Here is a 13,486-nt window from a genome sequence, read left to right as displayed (position 1 = left end):
ATAGTATATTTTGTTGTTTCCTGATTGAGAAGCACATCTTTATATTTGAGATCTACTAATCTTGAACACACTTTTGTTATACCTCAAGAATTTTGTATAGGGTTCTTTAGTTAGTTGTTTACATAGTTTCAGAGTTAACAGGACTTCTGAGACTTCTGAGTAAGACAGTCTCACAAGAAGATAGAAATTGATGTTAAGTATATTCATATGGTATATTAAATATCCTAAGGGAATGAATTTCTTTTAAACATTATTAAAAATTAATGTCTAGGTTGAGAATTAAATGAGCAATTTATATAGACTGTATTGAAATTATTTGTTAATAGGTACATGTATATATTATTCACTTTTGATTCTTTTGATTATCTATGTTTTCTGTTTTATATAATATATATCATATATAATATATAAAATTATGTATTTAAAGTTATATATGATAAAATTATAACTAATAAATATACATAAATTTTTATTTAGAAATACACTTTTGATTGTTTTAATTGCCTATGTGTTTTCTATAATACCAAAGCATAAATAAATAAAGGGGTATATAGTTTGAGATGGTATGATGTAATACATATTAAGGAAGGCATGCATTTCAGTGAATCCATATAGAGGTCATAAAAACATTATGCACACATTTCAATATGTCTTATATTGTAGGCAGAAATATTAATTATAAAATATTTTTTAAATGAAACATATATTTGGTTAACATAAATAACATCATTAAATTATTTGTTGAAATATGTTTCACTTATACAAACTGCTTGAAGTCATTTCCAGTAGGACAATGTCACTAACAAAAATGTAGGCTTTGGAACTGTATTGCCTGGGTACCACTCATGTCAGCTACTCTCCAGGTCTATGTGACTTCACTTCATTTTTACAATAGAAATAACCACAGTATATTCATAAGTTGTTGTGAGGAACCAGATAATCTGTTTAAGCACTAAAAACAGTGTCTGGCATATGATTAAATTTCAATAAACATCAGTTATTATTAATAGTGGTAGCAGGGATTATACGACTACTCATACTATAAATAGAAAAGTACTGCATAAAATTCCCATTAGCATAATTTTAAAATATCATTGTATCTAAAATTGCTATTTTATTTATTTTTAAAATTCAACATTCATTTTGATGAGTTGCAGGGCAGGATACTCACAATAAGACATTTGGAAATTTTGGAATTTGGAAAAGAGAAGAATTGGAGTTATAAAGTAGTTACTGGTCCACGTGGTGGAGAAACCTTTGTCCAGGCAGTTGGAGACATTCCTTTTTCAGACTCTGATTCTGCTCTCCAGGAGGAATTTCATGTCTGTTGATCCCTGGGAAGCTCACCCATTGGGCAATTCTTCTTTGTTCTCTGTCCTGCATGACCACATCTAAAGTGGTCATTCTTGGGCTACCCTGGTGGCGCAGTGGTTGAGAATCCGCCTGCCGATGAAGGAGACACGGGTTCGTGCCCTGGTCCGGGAAGATCCCACATGCCGCGGAGCAACTAAGCCCGTGAGCCATGGCCGCTAGGCCTGCGCGTCCGGAACCTGTGCTCCGCAACGGGAGAGGCCACAACAGTGAGAGGCCCACATACCGCAAAAAAATAAATAAATAAATAAATAAATTAAATTAAAAAATAAAATAAAGTGGTCATTCTTGAGCACATCTTCTTTGGGGACTGAGTGATTTATTTATCAATAGCTTGTTTGCTGTTAGTACATGTTGGGGAGTTTGGCAGCTGTTTTATAGTCACAGGCTCTTTCATAGTAGACCCATGGTTTCCTCTGGCTACACAATTCCATCAGCAGTGCCATAAACATTGTTCTATTAGTTTTCAGGCGGATCCAATTGCCATATAAGAATATTGAAGGCATAACAATATCATTTTGAAGCCTACATTATTTCCTTCCTTTTATACTCCTCTGTTTCAACTTAATGTGGCTACATTGATGTCATTTTGGAATTAATCTCTCTCTCTCTTTCTCTCTAATTTTAATATCTGCTTGAAAACCGTTACACTATTTCTTGAGTGCATCTCTTTCTTCTAATATTTGGTGAAAACAGAAGGGAATAATTAATACACACAGACATAAAATCGTTATTTTAACTAGATGAAAAATGATTAAAATATTTGTAAACTAATCACACAGGTACTATTTGTCTTCTTTATACATAAGTTGAATCTGTAAAAGTGGAATAACATTATAAAATAAGACAAGTGTCATGTAAAAATGCTCAAAATTGAAAAATTTTAGAGTTATTAATAGTCAAGGGTTATGGTATATATCAATCAATATATAATATTCTTGATATTTACACTTAGTTGTATAGGATGAACTTCCAGCTGATAGCAGTGTTATTAGTTGTCTGTAATATTTAAATAATTTTAAAGTTGTTAAGTCTTCTGTATAAAACAGAGTAAAATTTCAGACATCAAAGACACTCATTTTTTAGGGATAATTCTATACATTTAAAATATTGTTTTTCCAGACACTTAAATTCTAGTTCAGTTGATTTTTAAAGAATACTTTCCATAACATTAATTCCTGGCACTTAACACAAAAGTTCATTTTCATATTGAACACAGATATTTTAATTCCTTTCTTCAAATAAGTTATATACATCATGAATATAATATTTGCTTTCATACAATTAGAAATTCCATATTCTTATCTGCATAGCCCGTTATCCAAACCACTATTTTATATTCCATACATTCCAGAGACAAGTTTTTATGGTGCTATACAAACAAATTATACTAACTACTAATAATTTTTGTTGGATTAGTTGTCCTTTTCATCCTAATATATTAATACTCCCTTCTTTACTAACTTGTTAGAGGAGCAAATTTTTATGCTAGCAGAAATAGTTTCAGAGTACATGAAGACTAAAAGAGCCCTTTGAAGAATGTATTAAATTTTGAAAACTGACACTTTTGTAAAAACAACAAAGGCACCTTCCATTTTTTGCTTTATAAATGAAGGAATAATGTTTTACCTTAGCTATGAAGGACTAATGACAATTATTACCCATCCTAATGCAATGAATACCCTGTGTATCAACCACTAAAAAGTGGCTGAATTAAAGGGTTTGCTCATTCTGTGTGATAAAGGGAAAATAATATAATCATATGATTTTGATTATAGCATGGATTCTTCAAATGCATTTCTAAACTTAAGAAAGTTTGTGGTAAACATGGTAGGTCTATTTAATAAGCAATATTTGACCATCAGCTACCAGCACATATATATTCATACTCTCAGGCAGGTTACTTCATAATCTAAACACATTGTGAAGAAAGCAGGAAACCTCTGTTCTCACCTGTTTGGTTATTGGAAAAGTCATCCCTCATGGTGTGGGTATTATACATAGGTAGATTTCTAAACACTGATGACTATATATAGTTTCTGTGTTCAAGTTTTATTGTGTTCTTTTTTTTTTTAACTTAAATTTTAAAGCCATTCTCTAAAGGAAAGCAATAATATAAAATCGATTTGCACAATAAATATTTTAAATGTAAACTGTAGATCACAGTAACAAAACACAAATATGTATAACTCAGTTCCATTGTTCTCTAATAGCTGATAAGAGGAGTTTGTGTCTATGGCCAGAAATTGGTGGAGGAAATCATATATACTGCACAATGACCATATTTTTGACAATAAGTGATTAAATACAACACATGCTTTGATACGTTTGGCTTCTCAGTGATGATAAATTTAGAGGAAACAATCCTACTGTAGAATGATTTTTAAATACAACTACTGCCAGAGATAAAATACATGAATGGGATGCACCTAAGCTATTATAATTGATGACTTTTGTTCAGGAGTATCTCCAGTCATAAAATGCGAAAGTTGATGGTTTACTGTAATTGGAAACCAGGAGTCATTAAACGATTTAATAACAATGAGTCTAATTCCCTTTGATTGTCTCTGCATGTCAAGGCGGTCCTTTTGTGGATAATCTTGTTCCCAAATTAAACACTGCTTTAGGTAATTTGAACCTGAGTCCCTGAATGGATGCTTATCTTGGGTCTTTATTTCTTCTAATATTGGTGCTCTCATGACTTCTTTTAATGCCAGTCTCATGAGCTGAATTGTGTAACTCTGTTACACAGTTACCAAAAACATTTTCTGTTACAGAAAATGTTCTGTAACATGATAGATATTCCGAATGACAACTGGAGTCTTCCTGGATATACCTATACTGCCTTCTCCTAGACTTTTTATCCCTATATCTATCCCTTTATTATAGCACCAAGCTGTGTTTTGATGTCTTCTCAACCATTCTGGTATAGTTTACCTGCACTACTATCAATGGCTAATCACCTTGCTTTATGAATTCCAGCAGCTGAATTCCTCACCATCTCACTCTACTCCCCTGACTGTCTCTGGTCATTATCTAATGAACACACAGCTTTCCAGGGCCATTTTTCATTTCCAGACATGGCCATTTCACAGAGTACTAAAGGAGAAGAAAGCAAGAAAGCAGATTGATAACTGTGAATGCTACAGATGTTAGAAATAACTAGATTGAAATGAATTAGATTCCTATTTCTGTCACATTGTCAGTAAAGAAGGGTTATTTATAATTTCTTAATTTTATCTAACCATTTGGGAAATGGTAAGACTGCATGCTGAGATGTGTTTATATTAACTATGTTGATTAATCCCCCCTCATTAGAAATTAAATATTTATAAATAGTAATAAGAGATAACAGTGAGAATATGAGCTATTTAATAATATATTTCCTTTGCTTGACTTTATATGCAGACTAAAATTAGGTCATCAGAATGTATTGCTCAAATAATAAGAGCATTACATCCTTCAAAATTCTGATGAAGTTGATAAATATGATGTGAACTAGAACTTGTGAACCATAAATGTTCACAGTAACATATTTGAAAAATACAATGTTGTCTATTTCAAAGTAATCAACTTTCTCCTCTATTGCTTGTGAATACTGAATATCTAAAATTCAAACTCATCTTGGAGGGAAATCAACAAATATATTTCTATTTAATTACACAAAAAAAGAGAATTGGTAAAAGAGAGGGTGAAAGCTCTTCATATGACCTCACTACATGGCAGTTTTATCTAGAAATGGAAAATTTATTCCCTTCAATTCATATATGCTTCCCAGAAGTCTCCATACTTCCCAGAATGTACATTAGTTATCTCAAGTATACCAATGATGGTCAATAAACATTGCAAATTTTGATCCAGTTTTACTTTTCCAAGTTTCTGGGAAAATGATTTGTCCAAACTAATTGAAGTATTTCCTCCGATACATTTTTGTTCTGAAACAAGTTAAGAACGTCTAAATTAAAATGAGAGGAGAAGAAAACCATTACCAGATTTTCTAGTGTCTTTCACTAGTCCTCACCTAATAGAAAATGAGACTTCATGTGTACTAGATAGGGACTTATGAAGACACATGATCATCAGACAAAGAATAAAGATAAGACTTTTTCCGTGCTTTGGACCAAAAGTCTGTGTCTCCCTAAAATCTGTGTGTTGAAACCCTAATCTCCAATATAGGGTATTTTGAGTTGGGGTCTTTGAGAAGTAATTAGGTTTAGATGAATTTAGGCAGGTGGAGGTCCCATGATGGGATAAGGGTCCTTTTATAAGATAAAAAGTCCAATGCTCTTTCTTTCTCTGCCATATAAGAACCACAGAAAGAATTTGGACATTTGTAAAACAGAAAGCTGGCTTTCACCAGACAACAAATCTGCTGGCACCTTGATCTTAGACTTCCCAACCTCCAGAATTGTGAGAAATAAATGTTTATTATTTAATCCATCCACCTTATGGTGTTTTGTTATAGCAGCCCCGGATGATCAGGACACTTCCCTTCTGGTTAAAAAAGATGTATTACTATGAATATTCATCCATGTTCTTTTTATAAATATCATACATATTCTGTAATTACTAAACTAACAATTTACTTTGTTCTCTATGTTTTTCATCTATTTCATTCAAATTACTTTTTGTATCATGATTTTTTTCTATTATTCCTTAGTTTACCATCACACTCAATGCCTCAAGAGATGCAGAACAAACAAAATGTGTCTACTATATACTATATAGTCTTCACTACAAGATTTACAATTTAGAATTCCTCTCTCCCTTACTATTCAATAGAAAATCTCTATTTCCTCTTTCTCCAGTTTAAAAAAATATAATTTTCTACTTTTCACTGCTGAAAATGTTCTTATAGGAGACTCTCCATTAGTCAAAAAAATGAGCATCCTTTCAGCTCTACTTGTTTATTAATTATTTTGAACAAATGAACCAAATCTTCTACCATTCTTGCCAATTTTCTGAGACACAAGAAAATTGAATGTGTATCGCCTCTCCTTTTTTTTCAAATTGGAGGTTATTTCATCTACCCTCTTCCTGTTTTGATTTATAAAGCAGCTCTCAAATTTTACTTTCCAATCTTCTTACATCTGAGAACCTTTTTCAACTCAATCTCTCTAACTCTCATCTACTGATCAATAACTGTGAACCAGAGTCTCTAATAAGATGGCAGGAATCCACCGTCATCAAAACAAAGGGGTCTTACTTTCATGACTATACATTTGGCATTGAGGAGGAGAGACATACGAAAAACCCATTGCCAAACAAATATAAAAAATACAATATTTAAAAAGAATAGTCAAAGGAAAATCAGGAAGCAGAGTGACTAAGGTGAAATACGCAATCTATAAAAATGAAAAAGACTTCTTTTTTGTTTAAAGATTTCCAGTATAGCAGCATTACATCAGATATTTCTTCACTTTATCTTTCTGCATATTTTGTATAAAAATAGGAATAGGCAAACTATTTTTAGTAGGGGAAGTACAAGACATGAAAGAAAATAAACCAAGTTGAACAAAAGAGATTACATTAGGAGTCAGAAGAACAGGGGCTAGCTAATCTTAGATCCGGTTCTAATATAATGATTTGGGCAAATCACTTCTATTTCTTAACCTATTAAATGAGGATGGTGTTCTAGGTTAGTGTTTTCAAATTGTGTTCTACAAGCCCTAGGTTTTGAAATTGAATACCGTTTTATTTGGGTGGTGTGGGGGGATGATCAGTTTACCAGATACCCTCCATGGCACTTATCAGATAAGCTGTTTATAGTGACTATATATTTGGTGTTTACACTATATGTATACATTTAGCTGAAAAAATGTTTTTCATTCTAAAAGTAAAATATCAGTCTTTACACTTTAAATTCTAATGTTCCATGATACTATCACATACAGTGTGAAGAGGTCAGGGTGAACATTTATCTTTTGCCTTTGTTTTCCACATAACACCCACTACATTTCCATACTTTCTTTTCATACTGACCTAATGTGAAAGTGTCTGTCTTTAGCATAAAATACTTCAAAATTATGCTACAAACTCTATCAATATTGCCAATATTATGCTTTAATTTTCTTAGAGAAAAACCTAAACTTGCATTCCAAGAGAAAACACAAAGAGCTATTGTCTGCAAAGATTCAAATGAATTCTTCAAAATGGAGGCAAGGAAAATATCTTTCCAGTCTTGACAATCTATAGCATGAACAGTACAGATCAAGGATTCAGGATGGTAAGAGGTGGTGGGTGGGGAGCAAAAAGACTGAGGAGTATAAAATAAACAAAAAAGCAAAAGGAAATAGAGATATTTGACAGTCTAAATGATACTGACTCTACATATTAAGAAAGGCCATTAGAGGGAGTTCAAAATGTATTTATTATAAGATACAGGAAAGACTGTATTCTTTTAAATAATGGACTGTACCTACATGTCCTTTCAGCTATTTTGAGGGCATAAAAAGGGCTCATTACATTTGTACATTCAATAACTATTAACCAGGTACTATGATAGTGTGGCAATACAGCTATTAACATATATATTTGAATTCCACCCACAAAAGTTAATAGTCTAGAACTGTGCTATACATTAACCACTAGCTCATGTGGCTATTTAAAATTAAATTAATTAAAATAAAATATGACTAGTAACTCATTTCATTGGTTATACTATATGATTCTATCAAGGGCTCTGCAGTCACCTGTGGCTAGTGTCTGCTGTTTTGGACAGCCAAGATTATAGAATATTTCCATCACTGCAGAAAGTTTTATTGAACATCGATGGAGTAGAAGACAATACAGGAATGAAATTCAAAATTGCCATTGTAATTAACAGAGTGAAATAGAAACATAGGACATTTGGGGAATATATTAACAGTCTCAGAAAAATTTAGTTCATCTGTAACTGGGATGAGTATGTGACCACAATATTTGAAAAGAAATCTTCCTTGAGAAAATTATGTTTAAGATAAAACTAAAAATTACTAGGTTGAATAAGTTTGGAGTTTAAAGATTAAATGGAGGTAGTATAAAACATCACAGGTAGAGAAAACAGAGCATGTGATTCTATAGTTATTAGACTCAACAAAGAAAATAGAAGAGTTTAGCAAGAAATATTCCCAATCATTTTGGGTAAAGAAAACTGTCGAATTTCAAGCATTTTATAGTTTATCCCAAAAGCAGGAGAATACAAAGATTTTTAGTAAGGTAGTGTCATAAACACTATTACATTTTTAGAGAGATCTATGGCAATTGAGAATAACTGGAGATGGCCAAAAGATGAAATCAGAGATTATGTAGAAGTTAATTACCCTGATCCATTAGAAAAATAATGCCCCTTTGGTCAAATATGATGAAAACTGTGACTGCAGGATTAATCTGAATCCCCAGTAATTACTGAAAATCTGTATTTGGGAGGTGAAATAGTAAGAGAGGACTGCCCAGCTGATCAGCAGACTCACAAGTGTTTTAAGACACTAGGTTTCAGAGTGGCTTGTTGCACAGTCATCATTAACTGATACAGTAGTATTGAAATAGGGAAAATTAAATAAAGAATAGTGTTTTATTAGAAAATAATTATTTAAATACATGTTTCCTAAGTTTGAAACTTTTATCAGACATGGAAATGAATATATCTTATGTAAGTGTTGGAAGCTGGTAGAAATGTCTATGGCTAAAATATACATTTCAGAGATAGCTGTATGTAGAAACTAACTGGAATACCAGGGAATGAATGAGATTTCCAAGGGAAAAAATGTAGTGTGAGACGAGATAAAATAAAAGTCCTGAGTGACTTGAACACTTAATAGAAACTATGTTGTATATCCTGAGAGGTCCATATACTTTAGAAAGCAGGCTTACCTGAAGGAACTATGTTCCCATGGAAATATTCATACACCTCAAATCCTTATTCAAATGAAGAATAGAAGACAGAAGGCACAAGAAAGAAGAAGAAGGACCCAACTGAATACTTTTTTGCGGTACGCGAGCTCTCACTGTTGTGGCCTCTCCCGTTGTGGAGCACAGGCTCTGGACGCGCAGGCTCAGCGGCCACGGCTCACGGGCCCAGCCGCTCCGCGGCATGTGGGATCTTCCCGGACTGGGGCACGAACCCGTGTCCCCTGCATCGGCAGGCGGACTCTCAACCACTGCGCCACCAGGGAAGCTCCCAACTGAATACTTTTATTCTTCATAAAAATTCTTATCAATGTCAAATTTATAGTATACTATTCAGCTAATGCAAATGCTGCTAATTTCTGCTCTTAAATAAAATAAAAGATTGTGACAAAAATGTAACTGCAATTTTTCAAGGGGAAAAACCAACAGCTTTTATTTTAGCTTTGAATATTTTTAAATTTCCCTCTGATTCTCTTGACCTGTTTTAGCTATCAGAAATACATTCACTGATGATTAATTTAACAGAAAGAAACCCATGATCTCTGCTTATTTCTTAAGCACTTTCACTCTGCTTCTTTTTGAGCTGGAAAATCTTAAAGGTGACACTTTTGCTGAGATTTATCATAAAAAAAGAAACAAATAAAACTATTAAATGTTGATATGGCACAGTAAATGATGATGTAGTATTATTAGTTAAATTCTTAAATGTTCTTGATAGTGGGAACTCTCAAAAATATGTATTATGGAAGGATGGAATATAAATTAAATGTAAGTAGTTGATTTATTTATGTAGAAATTTAAACTTTATAGAAAATAAGCTATACAGGTGAATACATTTTATCTTGACCTATAAGTTGAGGAATCATTCAACCTCTTTATAGACAATGATACAAATTAAAACAACTTAACCTATAGATATGAGATATATTATTGCATAAGTTTTTATTTGAATATTCAATTTCTTGAGCATGGTAAATTATTTTGAAATAATGCTGAAATTAATTTAATGGTAAATTATTTTAAATTTTATATGCTCCTTTCTAAGAAATACCCATCTATACCTTTAGTTGGGTACAAGACAGAATTCTACAAGATGTTTGTATTGGTTTCAAGGTATAGTTTTGATATATCAGAATGTAAATGTTTCCATATAATTGAATATTTCAGATATTGCCCTAAATCTCCTCATTTGATTTCAAATTACTTGTCTTTTACCAAACATAACAGTTAACACTGGAATGATGACTGACGTTGAACATTAAATTCTAAGTAAAATTTAAAATTCTTGGGGAATGTGACTTTTGAATATGATAAAAAATGGGTATTGATTTAATATGTGTGAAATGTGACTATCAAGGAGAAGACTTTGCAAGACTGGCTAAAGAGCTTTTGTGTATTATGGATAAAGGAATAAATAAATGCATAAATGAGAGTAACTATTTAATAAAAAATTGAATAGATGAAATAATCAGTCACATACATACTTTTTAACTGTGAGCTATATAAAGATCTCAGAATAGTTTGATGTGAATACCTCAACCCACATCTTGTTAGCAGGACTATGTAAAATGTATTCTGTGTAGTTGTATCAATGACAAAATTTCCAAACAATAAAGTTTTTATAATGGGTTCTAATTTTAATTTCCAAATGATCTAATGGAATTACCCTAAGGGAAAGGCAAGGGAAGTTTCTTTTTTATTACATATCGACATGTTTCTGAAAGTTTTGTTTTTGTCCCATTCTTGACACTAATTTTGCATCTTATGGGGCAAATTTTCATCTTTGCTTATTATTGTCTAAAATTAGAGTTTTTAAAAATGGAGCTTTGGGCTTCCCTGGTGGTGCAGTGGTTGAGAATCCGCCTGCCGATGCAGGGGACATGGGTTCGTGTCCCGGTCCGGGAAGATCCCACATGCCACGGAGCGACTGGGCCCGTGAGCCATGGCCACTGAGCCTGCGCGTCCGCAACGGGAGAGGCCACAATAGTGAGAGGCCCGCATACCACACACACAAAAAAAGAATGGAGCTTTTATCCAATGATTTATATGAAAGTCTCCTTTTCCTTCTCTTATGCTCCTGCAGAACTCTCTCGGGAGTGATCACGGCCTCAGTTCTTTGTTCTCATCTGAGGCTCTAGTCTTCACCTGTACTGTCTTTACTTTGAAACTTGGTTTTGAACTGCAGTAAAATGTGGGGTATTTTAAAGATTTTCTAAGTTACTTTTTGTTTGGAGTCTCTTCTAAAAACAGATTATCAAATGCACAGAGATGAGGACATTCAATACATCCTGGGAATGCCATTAAAAAAAAAATCCCTCCTTCAGAAACAGCTCAGGAGAATGGCTATTTAACAACTTTCACACAATATTATACAAAGCACATGAAAGTATAATTTCCTAAAATATGAGTTTCTTTATTTTCTTGGTTGTTTTAAGGGAAATGTGTAAGAGAGATTTTCCAATGCTCCCTCACACCTACAAGTCACAGAATATATGAATGATTTGAAATGAAGTAATGCCCCTAAAACAAGTACAATGGCCCCATGGGTACAGGGTGAAACTAAAGAAATATGTCTTTGACGATGAACAAAATTCAAGAACGATTTCTAAACTAATAGGTAGTTCAGTGTAGAGATTTTGTAGAATTTTTTAAGTTAAAAATAGTAGTTGAAGACTATGGATAAGAATTAGTCTGATCTTGTCTCTTTTATAATGATAATTTGTGATAAATTACTTTGAAGTCTGCAATCCAAATAAAAATCAGCTGTGACAAGAAACAGTTGCCTTGAGTACATTTTATCTACAATTTCAATGAGCTTGCTTTCTCTGTATTTAGGTTATTTTCTAACTCAGTTATCATTCCACATCTTCATTGTCCAATCTTTGCTTTTATTCTGTTTGCCAATTATTTTAGTTATTCTTTTTCAGGGTTGCAACTCATACTATACCCATCACTTTGCTTCTCCCTACATCTTATTTTTTCTCTCACTTGTGCCAAGTTTTCTACAATTGCCCTCTTCTGCACTGTTTTAAATTACATTACATATCTTCTCCTGAGTTGTGAATAATAGAGAATAATAATAGAGCATGAATAATAGATCCTGTGAATAATAATAGAGCATCTTCTCCTGAGTTGTGAAATAATAGAGTTGTGAATAATAAACCTTTCTGTATTGTTTAAAGTTATGAATTCCTTTAAAAATTTTGAATCATGGTGTGTTGAAATATTTTTTGCTTATTTATTATCCATTTTTAAAAAGTATTAATTACTGAAATTGTTCTTCTGTGTGAAGAGCAAACAGTGTGTGGTGATCTGATTCTTTTCCCCCTGATTTTGAGTTCTCTCATGGAATAGCCAGTACCTGAAGGAATGGTTTACAACATAGTGGCTTAATCCAATTCTTCTGGATCTCAGTCAGTTATTTAAATTATCGGAGGGAGTATTTCCCCCAAGAAACATCTCTCAGGAGAAAGAGAAGAAGAATTTCAGGACCTCAGTAAAACTACTGACATGAAGTATGTGAGTGTGATCCCTTTGGGGGAAGGTTAAACTTGCCACAGAATGAAGACAGGGTTCTCTACTCATGTTGACCAAGCCATAGAAGGAAGAACTACCACTAACATACAAGTGATTTGGTTCAAGCTAAACATAACAGGTATCAGATCTAATGTAGTCTTATATATTTTAGACACTATGTTTTAGCTGTGTTCAGGAATGTAGGTTCATTAACTGGACAAGATTGAACTTTTATTATCACATTATCAGTATGAATCAGTGCGATGATACTTGCTACAACAGATAAACCACAAGCTCTCAGTCACTGAATAATATGCTTCTCTTGTAAAGTGTAAAACAGGTGGGGCATGGCCAGTGAGTGGATGATCTGCTATAAGCAGTGATTAAAAATGTCAGGGAACTTCTATTTGGTGGTTCCTCCAACTTCATCTTGTGGCTTCCGTGTTCATCAAGCTGGTTTGCATCAAGACCCAGAAATGGAAAGAGCAGAGTATCAAGTTTTGGATGTGGGCCCACATCATTTTGTTAGATCTCAGGCACAATTAGCTAAAGTTAAGTGTAACAGCAAGTAGACAATTTAGTCTAGCTGAATACATCAAAAGAAATGGGTGTGGTGAGCAGCTCATTATTCTGTGCCACACTATCTTTAATTGCATAAGTGTTGGAGAGAGAAAGCTTATTGAACCCACACTCTGGGAAGGGCTATTTTTTT

The sequence above is a fragment of the Kogia breviceps genome, chromosome 6 (assembly GCF_026419965.1).
Source record: "Kogia breviceps isolate mKogBre1 chromosome 6, mKogBre1 haplotype 1, whole genome shotgun sequence".
In the NCBI taxonomy this organism is placed as follows: Eukaryota; Metazoa; Chordata; class Mammalia; order Artiodactyla; family Physeteridae; genus Kogia; species Kogia breviceps.
The sequence above is the reverse complement of the archived record's forward strand: the minus strand, read 5'-3'. Positions refer to the sequence as shown.